The 23356-nt window shown below is 45.5% G+C and overlaps 1 long non-coding RNA gene across 2 annotated transcripts in view; it reads right to left on the reverse strand.

The window, feature by feature from the left end:
• Positions 1–23356, reverse strand: part of crhr2 — a 187757-nt gene that overhangs the window by 69677 nt on the left and 94724 nt on the right. The window contains exons 1-2 of one of the 2 annotated variants that reach the window (XR_001923285.2): positions 12103–12544; positions 11890–12009 (exon numbers count right to left, since the gene is read on the reverse strand). This is a non-coding gene — a long non-coding RNA (corticotropin releasing hormone receptor 2). Of the gene's footprint in view, positions 1–11889; positions 12010–12102; positions 12545–23356 lie in introns of those variants that run through there. The other variant, XR_001923284.2, reaches the window with a different exon arrangement.

Genomic DNA, 23356 nt, shown 5'->3' on the forward strand with positions numbered 1-23356 from the left:
GTCCCTTCCCAGAGGCTATTATCCCCCCACTGCTACTATAGGCACCATCTCTCCCTACTATACCTGCTATCCCACAGCCCCAGTCCCTTCCCAGAGGCTATTATCCCCCACTGCTACTATAGGCACCATCTCTCCCTACTATACCTGCTATCCCACAGCCCCAGTCCCTTCCCAGAGGCTATTATCCCACTGCTACTATAGGCACCATCTCTCCCTACTATACCTGCTATCCCACAGCCCCAGTCCCTTCCCAGAGGCTATTATCCCACTGCTACTATAGGCACCATCTCTCCCTACTATACCTGCTATCCCACAGCCCCAGTCCCTTCCCAGAGGCTATTATCCCCCCACTGCTACTATAGGCACCATCTCTCCCTACTATACCTGCTATCTCACAGCCCCAGTCCCTTCCCAGAGGCTATTATCCCACTGCTACTATAGGCACCATCTCTCCCTACTATACCTGCTATCCCACAGCCCCAGTCCCTTCCCAGAGGCTACTATCCCCCCACTGCTACTATAGGCACCATCTCTCCCTACTATACCTGCTATCCCACAGCCCCAGTCCCTTCCCAGAGGCTATTATCCCCCACTGCTACTATAGGCACCATCTCTCCCTACTATACCTGCTATCCCACAGCCCCAGTCCCTTCCCAGAGGCTATTATCCCCCCACTGCTACTATAGGCACCATCTCTCCCTACTATACCTGCTATCCCACAGCCCCAGATGCTGTGAGTTCCATTTAGGTAATTAGAAGGGTAAGTGGCTTCAGATTCCCCTGCAGGGTAATATTGTTGCTATTAGTATTAGAATAAAACACACACACCCTATTAGCCAGGTTGCTGTGATTTCTCCAGTGCAGCGAGTGCATTATTTATCCATTATTGCAATTAATTTCTGTCTTTTTCCACATCCCCTGTATGCAGCCTCCCCAGCGCCACGTGTTATTGTTTATTTAATTGGCATTTTGCGCCTGGCGTTAATTCAATGAACCACTTTGTCTCGTGCGTCGATAATGTCTTGTTCGGTGTTTAACGTTACTCAGGAAATAAGCACTCGCCTGTAATCAATACACCGCAGCCGCTCCGTGGGGGTTATTCCCTTTGTTTCCTTCAGCCGAGTTGGGAAATTATTCATCCAGAAGGAAAGAATAAAAGCTGCGCCCTGTGTGTTTCATGCCCTTTTTCATTCCTTGTATTAATTGTATTAAAGGGATCCAGAGACTTTAAAGGGGAAACAGCCTTAAGTGGTGAAAAGCTTCTGATATAAAATTATATTTCAAGTTCTGGGTACAATAAAACCCTGGGCAGTATTAGAGGTGAATTAGGTAGAGGGCACAGAAATCAGTTGGCTAGACCGATCTGTATCCAATCAGAGCATTAGAATGATACCAGCGCTAGACCAACCTGTATCCAATCAGAGCATTAGAATGATACCAGGGCTAGTCCAACCTGTATCCAATCAGAGCATTAGAATGATCACAGGGCTAGACCAACCTGTATCCAATCAGAGCATTAGAATGATCACAGGGCTAGACCAACCTGTATCCAATCAGAGCATTAGAATGATCACAGGGCTAGACCAACCTGTATCCAATCAGAGCATTAGAATGATCCCAGGGCTAGTCCAACCTGTATCCAATCAGATCATTAGAATGATCCCAGGGCTAGTCCAACCTGTATCCAATCAGATCATTAGAATGATCCCAGGGCTAGTCCAACCTGTATCCAATCAGAGCATTAGAATGATCCCAGGGCTAGTCCAACCTGTATCCAATCAGATCATTAGAATGATCCCAGGGCTAGTCCAACCTGTATCCAATCAGATCATTAGAATGATCCCAGGGCTAGACCAACCTGTATCCAATCAGATCATTAGAATGATCCCAGGGCTAGGCCAACCTGTATCCAATCAGATCATTAGAATGATCCCAGGGCTAGTCCAACCTGTATCCAATCAGATCATTAGAATGATCCCAGGGCTAGACCAACCTGTATCCAATCAGAGCATTAGAATGATCCCAGGGCTAGTCCAACCTGTATCCAATCACAGCATTAGAATGATCCCAGGCCTAGTCCAACCTGTATTCAATCAGATCATTAGAATGATCCCAGGGCTAGTCCAACCTGTATCCAATCAGAACATTAGAATGATCCCAGGGCTAGACCAACCTGTATCCAATCAGAGCATTAGAATGATCCCTGGGCTAGACCAACCTGTATCCAATCAGAGCATTAGAATGATCCCTGGGCTAGACCAACCTGTATCCAATCAGAGCATTAGAATGATCCCTGGGCTAGACCAACCTGTATCCAATCAGAGCATTAGAATGATCCCTGGGCTAGACCAACCTGTATGCAATCAGAGCATTAGAATGATCCCAGGGCTAGTCCAACCTGTATCCAATCAGAGCATTAGAATGATCCCAGGGCTAGACCAACCTGTATCCAATCAGAGCATTAGAATGATCCCAGGGCTAGACCAACCTGTATCCAATCAGAGCATTAGAATGATCCCAGGGCTAGACCAACCTGTATCCAATCAGAGCATTAGAATGATCCCAGGGCTAGACCAACCTGTATCCAATCAGAGCATTAGAATGATCCCAGGGCTAGACCAACCTGTATCCAATCAGAGCATTAGAATGATCCCAGGGCTAGTCCAACCTGTATCCAATCAGAGCATTAGAATGATCCCTGCGCTAGACCAACTAGCAGGGAGACAATCAGATCGTTCAGAATCCAAATGATAAAGGGGAACTGCACCCATTTCTTATTAAAGCAGTATTTGCCAGACTGTTGATATTCTCTGTGTGTGTCTGACTCATGCTGCATTGTTTCAAGAGTCATATCTCTTCCTTTTCCTTCCACTTTTTATTACTTATTTTTCTATTTAGCCCCTCTCCTGTTCATATACCAGTCTCTCATTCAAACCACTGCCCGGTTGTAAACAAGACCCCAGCGACCAGTCCAAACCAATCAAAAAAAGCTCAATAACTAAAAAACTACAAATAATAAAAAATGAAGACCAATTGCAAATTGTCTCAGAATATCCCTGTCTATGTCACACTAGATGTTAATTCAAAAGCGGACAACCCCGATGGAGCCAGACCTTTGCCCCTGAGGATCCCGCCCCCCACCCCTCTGGGCCAATCCGCCGGCTGCTTACCACCCGCTGTCATTTCCCAAATTCCGCTGTTTGATTTACAATCCCAACCATAAGAGCGCTGGCAATTTTTTTTCAGATTTTGGCTCGAGCTGACGCGGAAGGAAAATGTCAAAAACGTGCGTTTCCACAGCAAAAAGGGAAAAATCCACTTTTAAATAGATCATTATTTTCCCCCTACATCTAAATATTTGGAATATAATAGAATTGTGGACGGGGAACGGTTTAAACATTCCAGAAAGGGATTAAATAAGCCATTGGGGCTGCTGTACACAGCGTCATTGATTATTAACCCCTTGGGGTAACAGCTGCCATCCAATGGCAAATATAATTCTATATATATATATATATATCTATTCCCAGAGACCCTGTTGCAGGGATTTTCTGGCTGACTTACCCTTTACGCTGCATTTAATGCGACAGCCCCCTGCCCCCGTATGGTGCAGTGACCTGTAAGCTCCGCACAGAAATGATTTTCCGGTTTACAAAGATTACAGATATCCAAATGTGTAGGGCAGGCCTGTCGCAGGGCCCCATACATGGGCCAATCAGCTGCCAGCTTGGTCTGAAGGGGCCAAATTAGCAGCCTAAATCTGCATGTGTGTGGGCAAACCTTGCAAAGAGAACAATATAGTGAATAAAGTACCCCCTATCGTGAAATATAAGGATATTATAAGTCACAGAGGAGTTCCTTATAATATATAGTGAATAAAGTACCCCCTATTGTAACATATAGGGATATTATAAGCCCCCGAGGAGTTCCTTATAATATATAGTGAATAAAATGCCCCCTATTGTAACATATAGGGATATTATAAGCCCCCGAGGGGTTCCTTATAATATATAGTGAATAAAGTACCCCCTACTGTAACATATAGGGATATTATAAGCCCCTGAGGAGTTCCTTATAATATATAGTGAATAAAGTGCCCCCTATTGTAACATATAGGGATATTATAAGTCACAGAGGAGTTCCTTATAATATATAGGGAATAAAGTACCCCCTATTGTAACATATAGGGATATTATAAGCCCCTGAGGAGTTCCTTATAATATATAGGGAATAAAGTGCCCCCTATTGTAACATAGAGGGATATTATAAGTCCATGGCATGGAACTTCGAGGTGACATAATATCCTCACATTTTACAACAGGGGGAACTTTATTTATTATAATATACAAGTTTTGGTGAGTCATGTGACAGAAATTATATCACTAAGCTCCGATTATAACTGATGACATCACTAAGCACTGTTTATAAGGATATCATTTACAGTTTGGTTCCACAGGGAAATAACCCAACTGTATATTATAAAGATAAAAGACCCAAAAAATAGACACCACTAATGAGCCTATGGAAATGCTTAAAATCCATATGTATCGATGCCATTGGTTATAACCATTGTCTGTGTCATATTTAAAGAATTTAACCCCCCAAGTAAAATATATATATACAGGTTATATGCACCCAGGCGGTTATATATTTTATACCCACCATAGAATGATGTGCACTCAGTAGATGATTTGACAAGCAAAATGGAGGGGAAATTCTCACTATTATCTCTGGCATTTCGGGCAGCATTATAAAGAATGATCAGCAAGCGAAGGAAATGGCAAAGCAATTGGAACCTTCCATTTCCCTGTCTGGTTTGTTCCATTCCCAGCGCAGGGGGGAGAAGGGCGGCCAGGCAAATACATGGATATTTCTCAAGAATGAAAGTGTTTTGCCATAAGCTGCAAAGCACCCATTCAAGCACCCCCTGGGGAACGTACCAGTCTATACATAAATATACATATGTACTGTTACACCTTTGGGTGCGGTCAAAATCTGGGGTGCAAAGGGGGGGAGTTGAAAGCAGGGGGACTACTTCAAGAACCCCCTCTGTGGCAAGTGGGCTCAATAAGTCCCCCCGCCCAACCCACCCATGGGGTCCTACACCATCTTCTGTTTATGTATTAGAGAGAGGGGGGTGATATGGAGATAAGGATACAAAGAATAAAGAGAGTGGGTTGGGGGTCCAAGACTTCCTGGTGGCCCCCTGGTGACAGTAAGGCACAGGGTCAGACTGGGGTGTGTGAGTCCCACCAGGGCTGCTACCCCAAGGGCCCCAAACCCCTTCAGGGGCCCACGCCTACCCAGCCCCCCCCCCCCCCACATGTGTACCTTATACTTCACTGCAATTGGGAGACGGAGGGAAATGGGGGAGCCACAGCAGTGGGGAGCGGCAGGTTTGGCTCAGGTCTGGGCAGGAGGGGCCGACAAGATCCGGTACCCACTGGGTTTTTTCCCGGTGTCCTGATAGCCCTGTCCGGCCCCGGTAAGGCTAAGGCAAGTTGCCTGCAGTAACACTTACATTGCCAAACACCAAAGGATACATAATGGCCCAAAACAGTAACAGACCCATAAAGAGATAATGCAGACCTAAATAGAGATATATATAAAGAAATGGATAATAATTTACTTTATTATGTATATTTTGTGGTTTGAGTTCAGTTGTGCAGCTGCTGGGGAGCCATAGGTTGCCCCCCATACCAGGGCCACCGGAATACACGGCCAATGGCCCAGGCAGCTTTTTCTATCCAGAAGGGAAGCCTGTGGTGCCGACAGCCGCTCTAGAACACACAGACCCCTAAGCACCATCAAGGGGCTCCTCATGATTCTAACAAAGCTCTAAGAACTTCTCCTGGTGGCACAGAACCGGCCCGGCCACTTAGGGGACCCTCTCCCGGCCCATTATCCCAGTGGCTCCATATAGTGCAGCAGTGGCCCTTGGGCAGGGGCTGTATGGAGAATAAAGTCACTGGGGGGCCCAGGTGATGGCTTTTATCTGTGAGCGTTTCGGCTTATTGTCCCAAACCAGCCTTTGTCTGGTAATTCTGCCTGGCGCTTACAGCACTTATGCAGCATTTTTAGAATCGTTCCTTTCGGTATTAAAATGCGGAACAAAAGCCCCCCCGCCTGGTGCCTGTATTAAATGGAACGGTGAAAGGCTATTTAAAGGGAAAGTAGCCTTATTTATACCCCATTGATGAGCAATGGTTTCTCTTTGCATGAAACATTATGTTACAGAATTGCGCAGTTACTGTACGTACTGTACTGCCATTTTGTCCATACGGGACCCCAGGGATATTCTGAGCATTACTGTAACCCTATAGGTGCCAGAATGTATATGAGATGCACCTGTGGCTTATTCCCTGCATTACTGTAACCCTATAGGTGCCAGAATGTATATGAGATGAACCTTTAGCATATTCCCTGCATTACTGTAACCCTATAGGTGCCAGAATGTATATCAGATGCACTTGTGGCTTATTCCCTGCATTACTGTAACCCTATAGGTGCCAGAATGTATATGAGATGCACCTGTGGCTTATTCCCTGCATTACTGTAACCCTATAGGTGCCAGAATGTATAGGAAAAAAAACATTTAGCATATTCCCTGCATTACTGTAACCCTATAGGTGCCAGAATGTATAGGAAATAAACATTTAGCATATTCCCTGCATTACTGTAACCCTATAGGTGCCAGAATGTATATGAAATGCACCTTTAGCATATCCCCTGCATTACTGTAACCCTATAGGTGCCAGATTGTATATGAGATGCACCTTTAGCATATTCCCTGCATTACTGTAACCCTATAGGTGCCAGAATGTATAGGAAATAAACATTTAGCATATTCCCTGCATTACTGTAACCCTATAGGTGCCAGAATGTATAGTGGATAAACTTTCAGCATATTCCCTGCATTACTGTAACCCTATAGGTGCCAGAATGTATATGAGATGCACCTTTAGCATATTTCCTGCATTACTGTAACCCTATAGGTGCCAGAATGTATAGTGGATAAACTTTCAGCATATTCCCTGCATTACTGTAACCCTATAGGTGCCAGAATGTATATGAGATGCACCTTTAGCATATTTCCTGCATTACTGTAACCCTATAGGTGCCAGAATGTATAGGAAATAAACATTTAGCATATTCCCTGCATTACTGTAACCCTATAGGTGCCAGAATGTATAGTGGATAAACTTTCAGCATATTCCCTGCATTACTGTAACCCTATAGGTGCCAGAATGTATATGAGATGCACCTTTAGCATATTCCCTGCATTACTGTAACCCTATAGGTGCCAGAATGTATATGAGATGCACCTTTAGCATATTCCCTGCATTACTGTAACCCTATAGGTGCCAGAATGTATATGAGATGCACCTTTAGCATATTCCCTGCATTACTGTAACCCTATAGCAAAAGAACCCGCAGAATATGGGACTTTGTGTATATTCTGAGCATTACATTAACTCTGTAGCTTCCATAATGTATAGAAACAGAGCCTTTAGCATATTCTGGGCATTACTGTAACCCTATAGGTGCCAGAATGTACAGGAGATGAACCTTTAGCATATTCCCTGCATTACTGTAACCCTATAGGTGCCAGAATGTACAAGAGATGGACCTTTAGCATATTTTGAGAAGAGATGTAACCCTATATCAGTTATATATTAATATAATATATATATATATTATTATAACATATATTAAGATATGCTACTATACACATTATAATTTTAACCCTAGACCAACTGGCATCTACTGCAGATGAAAATCTGTGCATTACTGTAACCCAGTATTGTGAGTGGAACCCCCCCCCCCCCCAGTCTACTGTGTAACATTGTTGTGCCCCCCGCCCCACCCAGCTTGTGACAGGGGCAAATCTGCCCAATCTGCCCAACACAGCGTATGGAAAGGGTGGATAAAGCGGCCGGGCTCAGAGGCAGCTCATTCTGATACCCGAGTTATGTGTGTGTAATTCTCACTGTACAGAGTCAATTATGAGAGTGTGAAAAGGTTGTGGCATCAGCGCCCAGCCAATCACCATTCTAATAAGGTCCCCGTCGCAGCCCATTGGCTCAACGCGTTTCTCCCTGTCACATCAGTTGGGGACAGCGATGCCCAAAGAGCTGATATAGTAACACAGTTAACACTGTACAGAAATGATGATTATAATCAAGGGGTGAGAATAGAGAGAGAGAGCGGGATAGATAGTATTTCTAATAGATTTATAAACTTGCACTGGCAGTTTGTCTGAATGCGTGCTGCAGACTACACCGATATCTGTGCAGACAGGCTTTTAACTCTTTGTCTACTGTGTTATTACACAACCAAAACACAATCCTACACTGAAAAGCATGTAACCCCCCCCCAAAAAACCCGTTAGGTACTTCCATGATAAAGCCTGTGATCTATGGTACACAAAGGGTTAAAGGGGTAGTTATATTATAGATAGTATATATAATACTAAAATAGTATATTATAGAACAACCAATTCTTAGCAACTTTTCATTTGGTCTTCATTTTTTCCATTTTGTAAAGTTTTTGAATTATTTGCCTTTGTTTCACATGGGGGTCACTGACCCCGGCAGCCAAAAATCTATTGCTCTGTGAGGCTCCAGTTTTATTGTTATTGGTACTTTTTAGAACTTATCTTTTATTCAGGCTCCTCTACTATTCATATTCCTGTCTGTCATCCAAACCACTGCCTGGTTACTATGGTCATTTAGACCATAGCAACCAGAGAGCTGCTGAAATTAATAGTTGCTGCACAAAAAGCTAAATAATTCAAAAACCACAAATAATAAAAAATGGAGACCAACTGCAAATTGTCTCATAATATCACTCTCTATATTATACTAAAAATAACACAGAGGGGTAACGGGGAGATTAGGGATAGTGTCGGTTATACACAGAGGGGTAACGGGGAGATTAGGGATAGTGTCGGTTATACACAGAGGGGTAACAGTGAGATTAGGGATAGTGTCGGTTATACACAGAGGGGTAACGGGGAGATTAGGGATAGTGTCGGTTATACACAGAGGGGTAACAGTGAGATTAGGGATAGTGTCGGTTATACACAGAGGGGTAACAGTGAGATTAGGGATAGTGTCGGTTATACACAGAGGGGTAACGGTGAGATTAGGGATAGTGTCGGTTATACACAGAGGGGTAACAGTGAGATTAGGGATAGTGTCGGTTATACACAGAGGGGTAACAGTGAGATTAGGGATAGTGTCGGTTATACACAGAGGGGTAAAAGTGAGATTAGGGATAGTGTCGGTTATACACAGAGGGGTAACGGGGAGATTAGGGATAGTGTCGGTTATACACAGAGGGGTAACAGTGAGATTAGGGATAGTGTCGGTTATACACAGAGGGGTAACAGTGAGATTAGGGATAGTGTCGGTTATACACAGAGGGGTAAAAGTGAGATTAGGGATAGTGTCGGTTATACACAGAGGGGTAACAGTGAGATTAGGGATAGTGTCGGTTATACACAGAGGGGTAACAGTGAGATTAGGGATAGTGTCGGTTATACACAGAGGGGTAACAGTGAGATTAGGGATAGTGTCGGTTATACACAGAGGGGTAACAGTGAGATTAGGGATAGTGTCGGTTATACACAGAGGGGTAACGGAGAGATTAGGGATAGTGTCGGTTATACACAGAGGGGTAAAAGTGAGATTAGGGATAGTGTCGGTTATACACAGAGGGGTAACGGTGAGATTAGGGATAGTGTCGGTTATACACAGAGGGGTAACGGTGAGATTAGGGATAGTGTCGGTTATACACAGAGGGGTAAAAGTGAGATTAGGGATAGTGTCGGTTATACACAGAGGGGTAACGGTGAGATTAGGGATAGTGTCGGTTATACACAGAGGGGTAACGGGGAGATTAGGGATAGTGTCGGTTATACACAGAGGGGTAACGGTGAGATTAGGGATAGTGTCGGTTATACACAGAGGGGTAACGGGGAGATTAGGGATAGTGTCGGTTATACACAGAGGGGTAACGGTGAGATTAGGGATAGTGTCGGTTATACACAGAGGGGTAACGGGGAGATTAGGGATAGTGTCGGTTATACACAGAGGGGTAACGGGAGATTAGGATAGTGTCGGTTATACACAGAGGGGTAACAGTGAGATTAGGGATAGTGTCGGTTATACACAGAGGGGTAACAGTGAGATTAGGGATAGTGTCGGTTATACACAGAGGGGTAAAAGTGAGATTAGGGATAGTGTCGGTTATACACAGAGGGGTAACGGTGAGATTAGGGATAGTGTCGGTTATACACAGAGGGGTAAAAGTGAGATTAGGGATAGTGTCGGTTATACACAGAGGGGTAAAAGTGAGATTAGGGATAGTGTCGGTTATACACAGAGGGGTAACGGTGAGATTAGGGATAGTGTCGGTTATACACAGAGGGGTAACGGGGAGATTAGGGATAGTGTCGGTTATACACAGAGGGGTAACGGCGAGATTAGGGATAGTGTCGGTTATACACAGAGGGGTAACGGGGAGATTAGGGATAGTGTCGGTTATACACAGAGGGGTAACGGGGAGATTAGGGATAGTGTCGGTTATACACAGAGGGGTAAAAGTGAGATTAGGGATAGTGTCGGTTATACACAGAGGGGTAACGGTGAGATTAGGGATAGTGTCGGTTATACACAGAGGGGTAACGGTGAGATTAGGGATAGTGTCGGTTATACACAGAGGGGTAAAAGTGAGATTAGGGATAGTGTCGGTTATACACAGAGGGGTAACGGGGAGATTAGGGATAGTGTCGGTTATACACAGAGGGGTAACGGGGAGATTAGGGATAGTGTCGGTTATACACAGAGGGGTAACAGTGAGGGATCTCTCTCCCTGCCGGGCACTGAAAGTTCAGATTGGGTTATATGGCAGGAGATGGGCACACTGCCCTCCTGTTTATTAAATTACCAATAATCTGTGCCGTACGTCACTCTCCCCCCCAGACACCCTGATACCCCCCCCAAAGGCTCTCATATAAGCAAACGAAGCACAATTAATTATCATCAAACACTCATTATGTAGGAAACCTCTCACCAAACTCCTACGGGCACCTGACTGGCACCAACATTCCTTCAGCCCAGTATAAGACATAAGCAAATCAAAGGCCAACCCTGCCCTGAATGGGTTAAACAGGTATCATTTTGCCAGTGCTATTGCCAATATGAGAAGGCAAATACATAGACAAGTTCTATATCAGCCAATAAAATACACAGGGCAGTATAATGGAGGCTCAGTACAAGCCAGATAAACTAAAAATCAATAACTTCCTATTCTTCTCTGTGACGGATATTTAACCCCCAGTGAGCTCTGCAGCCGAGTGATGGATTCCATCGGGGGGGGGGGGGGGGGGGACTGTATATACCCAGGCATGTTGTACAGTATATATATATATTGCTCAGTGTGCCGCCTTAAAACTAAGGCTGTTTTATGGTGGATTCTGGGAGTTGTAGTTTAACCACAGCAGGGTAGGGATATTTACCCTCCTACCTCACATAGGGGCTCCGGCTACATTCCAAGAGGCTCCTATTTCTGTTTGGAAGGGCTGAACTTGAGTTGTTTGAGTCATTTTCCAACCTCAGCCGCTGCATACCCAGTGCAACATTAGGTATCACATTCAGTGCAATTGTACATAACTATAAAGCTGGTACTTGATGGCCGTGAGTCTTTGTCTCCCCTACTCTTCTATGCCCTATGGAAACATCACTCAGTGACAGCCCTGAATAAGGTTGAACTTGATTGTGATTTATCAGCCTCAGTTACTATGTTATTGGGCAATGTCAATCCAAGAGCAGTACATGTGGGGCACACAATAGTACGATACACGGGCAAGTTAAAGGCACTTACTAGTAGTGTTGTATCTAATCCCATTGAAGGAATCCGGGCAGGGTCTTTCCACAAGCCCCCCGGCGATGCTCCTGGGCCAGCAGGTACCAATCTGGTCAATGGTGGCGCTGCAATAGGGACCTGGGAAAGAAAAGCAGAGAAAAGGGGGGGTTAATAAATCCAGTATCCTCATGTGCGGAATCTCTAGCCCGGTCCTCTCTCTGGGAATCTCACCTTCGAAGTCAGAGAAAGAGGAGGAATCAGAGTGGAATAAACTGTCCTGAAAAAAATCCAAAAGGCTGCAGTTGCCTTCAAATTCATCAATGATAATCTCAAAGATGGAGCTGTCCATTGCCAGGCTGTGGGGTGCCCCAGGGTGTGGGGGAGACCAGGAGACTGGTATAAAGGCTGGCACTGGGGGCACCCTGACTGGTCTCTAGGGGCTGCTGCTCAGTACTGACCCTAAGCACTGGAACTGGGAGCTGGCACTGAGATCTGCTGGCACTTAGAGCTGGCACTCATGCCTGCAGTACTGGGAGCTGGCACTACAGGTTGGCATTACAAGCAGATGCTTATGGCTGTACTAAATGCCGGTTCTGGGGGCTGGCACTACACTGGCAGTTGCTGGGGGCTGGCAGGAATGGGAGCTGCAGAGAGTGAGCGCTAAATCCCAGGAGCGGGCACTGCGATCTCATACTGGGATTTATCATGTGCTGGGGCCCCGCCCATCTGTGTGTAAATCTCGCACTGGCAGCCAATCACAGGGGCCCTGGCTCCGCACCGTGCGGGGGAGTTTGGGGGACGCCGAGGGCCACAGGGCGACCGGCTGTGATATTGCGGGGCCCCCCGAGTGCCGCACACTGGGAAGGGATCGATCCGAAACGGGACGGGCGATTAACCCATTAAGCGCTGGGAGAGCAATGAGTCGGGTGTGGCCGGGCTGGAGCGGCAGCGAGTGTATCTGGCACCCACTTACTGTATCTGGCACCCACTTACTGTATCTGTATGGCACCCACTTACTGCATCTGTATGACATGGCACCCACTTACTATATCTGGCACCCACTTACTGTATCTGGCACCCACTTACTGTATCTGTATGGCATGGCACCCACTTACTGTGTCTGTATGGCATGGCACCCACTTACTGTGTCTGGCACCCACTTACTGTATCTGTATGGCATGGCACCCGCTTACTGTATCTGTATGGCATGGCACCCACTTACTGTATCTGGCACCCACTTACTGTATCTGGCACCCACTTACTTTATCTGGCACCCACTTACTTTATCTGGCACCCACTTACTTTATCTGGCACCCACTTACTTTATCTGGCACCCACTTACTGTATCTGTATGGCATGGCACCCACTTACTGCATCTGTATGACATGGCACCCACTTACTGTATCTGGCACCCACTTACTGTATCTGGCACCCACTTACAGTATCTGTATGGCATGGCACCCACTTACTGTATCTGTCACCCACTTACTGTATCTGTATGGCATGGCACCCACTTACTGTATCTGGCACCCACTTACTGTATCTGTATGGCATGGCACCCACTTACTGTATCTGGCACCCACTTACTGTACCTGTATTGAGTGGCACCCACTTACTGTATCTGGCACCCACTTACTGTCCACTTACTGTATTTGTATCGAATGGCACCCACTTACTGTATCTGTGTTGAGTGGCACCCACTTACTGTATTTGTGTCGAGTGGCACCCACTTACTGTATCTGTATCGAGTGGCACCCACTTACTGTATCTGTATCGAGTGGCACCCACTTACTGTATCTGGCATGAAATGGCACCCACTTACTGTATCTGGCATGCAATGACACCCACTTACTGCATCTGGCACGCAATGGCACCCACTTACTGCATCTGGCACGCAATGGCACCCACTTACTGCATCTGGCACGCAATGGCACCCACTTACTGTATCTGGCACGCAATGGCACCCACTTACTGTATCTGGCACGCAATGGCACCCACTTACTGCATCTGGCACGCAATGGCACCCACTTACTGCATCTGGCATGCAATGGCACCCACTTACTGTATCTGGCACGCAATGGCACCCACTTACTGCATCTGGCACGCAATGGCACCCACTTACTGCATCTGGCATGCAATAGCACCCACTTACTGTATCTGGTATGCAATGGCACCCACTTACTGTATTTTTATCGCTGATAGAGGATAGATACAGATAGATAGATCATAAGGATACATGATAGATAATAGGTGGAGAGAGAATGAGATAGTTAATAGATAGATAATAGATAGATAGATAGATAGATAGATAGATAGATGATAGATAGATAGAGATACATAGATGATAAATAGATAGATAGATAGATGATAGATAGATGATAGATAGATAGATACATAGATGATAGATAGATGGATAGATAGATAGATAGATGATAGATAGATAGATAGATGATAGATGGATAGATAGATAAATAGATAGATAGATAGATGGATAGAGGATGGATAGATAGATAGATGATAGATAGATAGATGGATAGATAGATAGATGATGGATAGTTAGATAGATAGATAGATAGATGATGGATAGTTAGATAGATAGATAGATAGATGATAGATAGATAGATAAATAGATAGATGATAGATAGATAGATAGATAGATAGATAGATGATAGATAGATAGATAGATAGATAGATGATAGATAGATAGATAGATAGATAGATGATAGATAGATAGATGATAGATAGATAATAGATAGATAGATGATAGATAGATAGATAGATAGATAGATAGATAGATAAATGGATAGATAGATAGATGATACATAGATAGATAGATGATAGATAGATGGATAGATAGATAGATAGATGATAGATAGATAGATGATAGAAAGATTGATGACAACAACAGAAAGAAAATGGATAGACAAACAGCCAGACCGACACAACTTTCATTAGCAACTACAATTGCATTTGTAAATTGCAAATAAATCTGAATGAACCTTAATGACTGTATATGGGAAAGTTGCACAGAACTGCATTTTCTTTCATTGTACAAATAAAGGGGGGTTGTAGCTTTAGGGGGGGGGGTTGGAACCGTTTTAGTTGTATTGGATTTGCCCACAGATATGTGCAGATTGAGTCAGTAGCTGTTATATTGCAAACTTGCTCCAAACACTCATGTATAGCAACCAATCCGCTTCCAGTATTCTGTCTGGATTGTGCCAGTTTCTGATTGGTTGCACTGTTATTACATAACCACCTTTCTTTTGTAATGATTATTGGAAAGACATATTGTAACAGTATAATGTGCCTCAGTGTAACGGGCTGGGTGCGGCCATTGTTTGTCCTAAAGAGGAACCTGGAATTTTTTATTATTCCCCATAGAAAAGGTCATTAGTCATTATAAATTACATATAACAAAATGCTGGGGAGATAAGGGCGGCCATTAAATAGGACTCGACATGGGATCCACCGCTGTACAGTAGGTATATAGCAGAAATACACCATATAAATACAGATAGTTATTAGGGTGCCCCTGTCCTGCGGGATCTGTCCAACTGTGACAGAATGCTCTGTTATACAGATAGCTAGAATCTCAGCCATAAAGCAGGGCAGGACTGCTGCTTACAATGAGGGGATCAGATAGGATCTGTGCCACTGTGACAGAATGCTCTGTTATACAGATAGCTAGAATCTCAGCCATAAAGCAGGGCAGGACTGCTGCTTACAATGGGGGGATCAGATAGGATCTGTGCCACTGTGACAGAATGCTCTGTTATACAGATAGCTAGAATCTCAGCCATAAAGCAGGGCAGGACTGCTGCTTACAATGGGGGGATCAGATAGGATCTGTGCCACTGTGACAGAATGCTCTGTTATACAGATAGCTAGAATCTCAGCCATAAAGCAGGGCAGGACTGCTGCTTACAATGGGGGGATCAGATAGGATCTGTGCCACTGTGACAGAATGCTCTGTTATACAGATAGCTAGAATCTCAGCCATAAAGCAGGGCAGGACTGCTGCTTACAATGGGGGGATCAGATAGGATCTGTGCCACTGTGACAGAATGCTCTGTTATACAGATAGCTAGAATCTCAGCCATAAAGCAGGGCAGGACTGCTGCTTACAATGGGGGGATCAGATAGGATCTGTGCCACTGTGACAGAATGCTCTGTTATACAGATAGCTAGAATCTCAGCCATAAAGCAGGGCAGGACTGCTGCTTACAATGGGGGGGGGGATCAGATAGGATCTGTGCCACTGTGACAGAATGCTCTGTTATACAGATAGCTAGAATCTCAGCCATAAAGCAGGGCAGGACTGCTGCTTATAATGGGGGGGTCAGATAGGATCTGTGCCACTGTGACAGAATGCTCTGTTATACAGATAGCTAGAATCTCAGCCATAAAGCAGGGCAGGACTGCTGCTTACAATGGGGGGGATCAGATAGGATCTGTGCCACTGTGACAGAATGCTCTGTTATACAGATAGCTAGAATCTCAGCCATAAAGCAGGGCAGGACTGCTGCTTACAATGGGGGGGGGGGGGGGGGGATCAGATAGGATCTGTGCCACTGTGACAGAATGCTCTGTTATACAGATAGCTAGAATCTCAGCCATAAAGCAGGGCCGGTCTGCTGCTTACAATGGGGGGATCAGATAGGATCTGTGCCACTGTGACAGAATGCTCTGTTATACAGATAGCTAGAATCTCAGCCATAAAGCAGGGCAGGACTGCTGCTTACAATGGGGGGGATCAGATAGGATCTGTGCCACTGTGACAGAATGCTCTGTTATACAGATAGCTAGAATCTCAGCCATAAAGCAGGGCAGGACTGCTGCTTATAATGGGGGGGTCAGATAGGATCTGTGCCACTGTGACAGAATGCTCTGTTATACAGATAGCTAGAATCTCAGCCATAAAGCAGGGCAGGACTGCTGCTTACAATGGGGGGGATCAGATAGGATCTGTGCCACTGTGACAGAATGCTCTGTTATACAGATAGCTAGAATCTCAGCCATAAAGCAGGGCAGGACTGCTGCTTACAATGGGGGGGGATCAGATAGGATCTGTGCCACTGTGACAGAATGCTCTGTTATACAGATAGCTAGAATCTCAGCCATAAAGCAGGGCAGGACTGCTGCTTACAATGGGGGGGGGGGATCAGTTAGGATCTGTGCCACTGTGACAGAATGCTCTGTTATACAGATAGCTAGAATCTCAGCCATAAAGCAGGGCAGGACTGCTGCTTATAATGGGGGGATCAGATAGGATCTGTGCCACTGTGACAGAATGCTCTGTTATACAGATAGCTAGAATCTCAGCCATAAAGCAGGGCAGGACTGCTGCTTACAATGGGGGGATCAGATAGGATCTGTGCCACTGTGACAGAATGCTCTGTTATACAGATAGCTAGAATCTCAGCCATAAAGCAGGGCAGGACTGCTGCTTACAATGGGGGGATCAGATAGGATCTGTGCCACTGTGACAGAATGCTCTGTTATACAGATAGCTAGAATCTCAGCCATAAAGCAGGGCAGGACTGCTGCTTACAATGGGGGGATCAGATAGGATCTGTGCCACTGTGACAGAATGCTCTGTTATACAGATAGCTAGAATCTCAGCCATAAAGCAGGGCAGGAGTGCTGCTTACAAATGAATATTGTAAATATAAATATATATATATAGTATAAGCCTCATTATCCCACTGGGGGTAGCATTTGATCCTGGGAAGCCACTCGCGGCTCCATGGGTTCCTGAGATGCTGGCGGAAGGTTCCTTGCCGCTCCTTGTTGGATGCGCAGCAGAGGAAATGAATAGCAATAAGTCAGTGCCGCACACACTCACATACAGATCGGCCCTTAAGCCCCTCGGTAAGTGATTGCGCCTCGGCAGTCGGAATGCATTAAGGAGAAAACAGATTAATCTGCCAGAGGCGCATGTTGTGCAGCGACCCCCCCGGGGCCCCATACACAAAGGGACACAGAGCGATAACGATAATCCGGACTGATTTATACCGAACATTCTCTCGACTGCTGTATCCTACAGTCCTACTGATAAACGTGTGTTATTGTGTTTCCTGCTGAATTGTGCTTAGTACAGGGGAATCCCTATTCTGCCACAGTTTTATGGTATCTCTCTGTACAGGCTATGAGCAAACTTAGGGGGCTGTTCCTGCTGAATTGTGCTTAGTACAGGGGAATCCCTATGTGCCATAGTTTTATGGTATCTCTCTGTACAGGCTATGAGCAAACGTAGGGGGCTGTTCCTGCTGAATTGTGCTTAGTACAGGGGAATCCCTATGTGCCATAGTTTTATGGTATCTCTCTGTACAGGCTATGAGCAAACGTAGGGGGCTGTTCCTGCTGAATTGTGCTTAGTACAGGGGAATCCCTATGTGCCATAGTTTTATGGTATCTCTCTGTACAGGCTATGAGCAAACTTAGGGGGCCGTTCCTGCTGAATTGTGCTTAGTACAGGGGAATCCCTATGTGCCATAGTTTTATGGTATCTCTCTGTACAGGCTATGAGCAAACTTAGGGGGCCGTTCCTGCTGAATTGTGCTTAGTACAGGGGAATCCCTATGTGCCATAGTTTTAAGGTATCTCTCTGTACAGGCTATGAGCAAACTTAGGGGGCTGTTCCTGCTGAATTGTGCTTAGTACAGGGGAATCCCTATGTGCCATAGTTTTATGGTATCTCTCTGTACAGGCTATGAGCAAACTTAGGGGGCTGTTCCTGCTGAATTGTGCTTAGTACAGGGGAATCCCTATGTGCCACAGTTTTATGGGATCTCTCTGTACAGGCTATGAGCAAACTTAGGGGGCTGTTCCTGCTGAATTGTGCTTAGTACAGGGGAATCCCTATGTGCCATAGTTTTATGGGATCTCTCTGTACAGGCTATGAGCAAACTTAGGGGGCTGTTCCTGCTGAATTGTGCTTAGTACAGGGGAATCCCTATGTGCCATAGTTTTATGGTATCTCTCTGTACAGGCTATGAGCAAACTTAGGGGGCTGTTCCTGCTGAATTGTGCTTAGTACAGGGGAATCCCTATGTGCCATAGTTTTATGGTATCTCTCTGTACAGGCTATGAGCAAACTTAGGGGGCTGTTCCTGCTGAATTGTGCTTAGTACAGGGGAATCCCTATGTGCCATAGTTTTATGGTATCTCTCTGTACAGGCTATGAGCAAACTTAGGGGGCTGTTCCTGCTGAATTGTGCTTATTAACAAACTAACACAAATCACAATGTTATTTGCCTTTATTCCCCCCCCCCCCATGTTTGCAGCCTGTTACCTGCCATACAGAGGGGTGTGTTGGCACAATAGAGCTGCTACCCACGTCCCCACTACTTGTGCATCATGTACCCGAGCTCTGTACATTCTGGGCGCATTAGCTAATAAACCCTCTGCTAGTTCCATATTATCCCAGCTGTGCAGGCATTATTATGGCATTGTTCCACCGCACAGTACATACAGTAAATACAGTGTATAAAGTCCATACAGTAAATACAGTGTATAAAGTCCATACAGTACATACAGAACACAGAGGGCAGTACTGTCAGTGAGGCAGTAAGTATGGGGCTGTGGGTCGGTACCAGACGCTCATACACTGTATCATTAGCAGGGAGAGCGAGTTCTGCAATCAGCGCTTTGCAGCAATTCAGCCCTGAGGGAATCTGGGTAATAGCTGTTCCGCAATAAGGAACGGGCACTGCCCTCCCCGGCAATTTTATTTGCCAACTGATTTCACCACAGCCTTGTGCCTTTATATGGGCACAGAACCCCTCAGTGACTGCTAATATCCTTATCATTTACAGTAGGGGGTACATTATCCCTTATAATACATGAGTGATACTCAGAGTTCCCTGTATAACTCAGCCTGCAGCCTTGTGCCTTTATATGGGCACAGAACCCCTCAGTGACTGCTAATATCCTTATCATTTACAGTAGGGGGTACATTATCCCTTATAATACATGAGTGATACTCAGAGTTCCCTGTATAACTCAGCCTGCAGCCTTGTGCCTTTATATGGGCACAGAACCCCTCAGTGACTGCTAATATCCTTATCATTTACAGTAGGGGGTACATTATCCCTTATAATACATGAGTGATACTCAGAGTTCCCTGTATAACTCAGCCTGCAGCCTTGTGCCTTTATATGGGCACAGAACCCCTCAGTGACTGCTAATATCCTTATCATTTACAGTAGGGGGTACATTATCCCTTATAATACATGAGTGATACTCAGAGTTCCCTGTAGAACTATCTATGGTGGAAGGTAACTGTTCCATTTTTGCACTAACTGATTTGTTTCCCATTCTGCCCGTTAGGGTTGATTCTGCTTATCTCTCCCACTCTGCTAAATTGCGTAACTAAATACTCGACGCGGCGGTGGCGGTTCCCTATGCGCCTGGGCTTCTCATTGCGCTTATTAGAAAGGAAAAAGAAATAAAGGGCAAGTTCAGCGCTAGGTGATGGCACTGTCGCACAAACATGGATCCATGCAGCCTACAACATTAGGGGGAGTCAGACAGACCCCCCTCCCCTTCCTGAATCTGAAAAGGAGGCAGTAACGGGCACCTACCCCTGTAGTAACAACTATCCGAGGGGGGGCCTTAGGGAGAGAGGGGCATATTTTCTCTTATTCATATAGTGCAACACATTTACACAGTGCTTTACTGAGATTACACATCATTCCCATCAGCCCCTGCCCCAGTGAGCTTACAATCTAAGGTCCCTATCACATTCCCATCAGTCCCTGCCCCAGGGAGCTTACAATCTAAGGTCCCTATCACATTCCCATCAGCCCCTGCCCCAGTGAGCTTACAATCTAAGGTCCCTATCCCATTCCCATCAGTCCCTGTCCCAGTGAGCTTACAATCTAAGGTCCCTATCACATTCCCATCAGTCCCTGCCCCAGGGAGCTTACAATCTAAGGTCCCTATCACATTCCCATCAGTCCCTGCCCCAGTGAGCTTACAATCTAAGGTCCCTATCCCATTCCCATCAGCCCCTGCCCCAGTGAGCTTACAATCTAAGGTCCCTATCCCATTCCCATCAGTCCCTGCCCCAGTGAGCTTACAATCTAAGGCCCCTATCACATTCCCATCAGCCCCTGCCCCAGTGAGCTTACAATCTAAGGTCCCTATCCCATTCCCATCAGTCCCTGCCCCAGTGAGCTTACAATCTAAGGTCCCTATCACATTCCCATCAGTCCCTGCCCCAGTGAGCTTACAATCTAAGGTCCCTATCACATTCCCATCAGCCCCTGCCCCAGTGAGCTTACAATCTAAGGTCCCTATCCCATTCCCCTCAGTCCCTGCCCCAGTGAGCTTACAATCTAAGGTCCCTATCACATTCCCATCAGTCCCTGCCCCAGTGAGCTTACAATCTAAGGTCCCTATCACAATCCCATCAGTCCCTGCCCCAGTGAGCTTACAATCTATCACATTCCACTCGTCTTTACACTCTCCCCAGGCGATACTTTCCTATTTAGTAATTGCCATATTGTTTATGAATCCGGCCAACATCTCAGCCCTGCGAGCCAACCGCTCTTCATCAATTTCCCTTTGCTCCGAATGCGTCTCTGGGAAAACTGCAGGATTTTTATGTACATGCATTATGTATTTAGCAATCAGAGCTACATTTGTTACGTATGGGTGCCTCTCACTTGCACCCACTTAATCTGCTTGCTGGTCACATGACTCTGCAGGGGGCTGTGGGCTGCCAAGCTTGTGGCCACCTGGAAATCGATAGGAACAGCCAGAAAAAGTGAAGGGCAAGTAAGGAAGTGATACAAGATTATATTTAAAGGGGAACCCAAAAACAATTTAAGCTTTTTGAAAAGCAACTTTGCAATATACATCAATTAAACAATTTGCAGCCTTTTCATGATGTTTAATGTAATAATATAGTTTGAAACAGTTCCCTAAGCCCCACCCCCTGTTTCCTAAGCCCCGCCCCCTGTTCCCTAAGCCCCACCCCCTGCTGATCTGGCTGACAACTTCGTGACTCAAATAAAATGTAACAGTTGTCGCCTGTCCTCAGCCTGCCTCCTCCCAATCCCACAATCCCCTGCTGCACACGTGATGTCAATAAGGAAAGGAACATCCCAGTGCAATGCATTGTGGGTTATGTAGTTCCTGCCTGCTGTCTGTAAGCTGTGGGGAAGTTGTTACAATCTGTAACATCAGTGTTTTAGTCCCTCCTCCCCTGCCAGGATTTCCAATGATGCAGAAAGAGAAGAGCTGTTTTGCAGCTGGATTTCAGCATATAAACATGGGATTTATTCCTACTGGTTGAAGGAACAGATTACAGGGATAGGGATATTAGGGGTTTCTGTGTTGTGTGGGCTCTTTAACAGATATTGGTTCGGCAGCCGTAGTTCCCCTTTAATATAGAAAGACATATTTATACTAGAGATACAGTTATTTATGAGTAGCGGCCATGAAATTGGATTTCTCTATTTGTATTTATCGTGCTATACAGATAATAGGTAACAGAATCTGAGCACTTGGCTCCCCCTGTCGAAGCCCTGTATTGTTCCAGAACCAGAAGACCCAAACCTGACCGGGATCATTTGCAGCCATTAGAACTCTCCCCGGGGGAATCAGACTCACACACTGCTTGTGCCAGAGACTAAATGCGGTTTTGTGCCCGTGACTCTCCATCCCAGGGCCCCGGCTTTATTTATTGGATACTGAAGCCGACTGTAACCCATCACCTCTCCTTTGTGCCATGTCCCACGGTGCTTTTGGGAAAAGATCGATACTTATTACAGGGAAAGAGACGGCCACTTGTTCGGGGGCAGCTACGAGAGATCTGTTAGGCAGCCAGTCGCATTGATCCATTTACAGCACATTTAACTGTTGCTGAGCCCTGTCTGTAGCCAGAGGTACCCCAAAGTCATAGCCACGGTAACCATAATGGTGATATATGAGAGCTATCCTATTAATAGGGGTAGTTTACCACAAGAACTTATTTTTTTTAGTAGTATGTGCCATTGGGTAATACTGAATAGAAAACCGCCATTTTAAGAATGGCTGCCCCCTGGGACCATAGGAGTCACAGTGCACACAAACAAGCCAAGGCACACATACATGCTAGGCCCCATCAGCCAATGAATGGGCAGAGTTCTGCCTTTTGCTCCCACACTACTTCCTGTTACAGCTAGGGCTGCATTATTTCTGGTCATGTGATCTTTGAGGGGGCACACAGCCCATCACAAAATGGCGGCTCAAGGGAAAGGATGTAACAAGCAATAGTTTCTAATATATGTATTGTATGTACGTATGTATGTATAACTTTATTTATAAAGTGCTACAAGGGTACGCAGCGCTGTACAGTCTTACAATATAAACAATTACACACAGGGAGGACAAGTGTTATAATAAATACAAAAAACAAGTATAAATACACAGGGAGTAAGTGCTATGTGGTATGAGACACAATGGGAAGGAGGTCCCTGCCCCGTAGAGCTTA

The sequence above is a fragment of the Xenopus tropicalis genome, chromosome 6, assembly GCF_000004195.4.
Source record: "Xenopus tropicalis strain Nigerian chromosome 6, UCB_Xtro_10.0, whole genome shotgun sequence".
In the NCBI taxonomy this organism is placed as follows: domain Eukaryota; kingdom Metazoa; phylum Chordata; class Amphibia; order Anura; family Pipidae; genus Xenopus; species Xenopus tropicalis.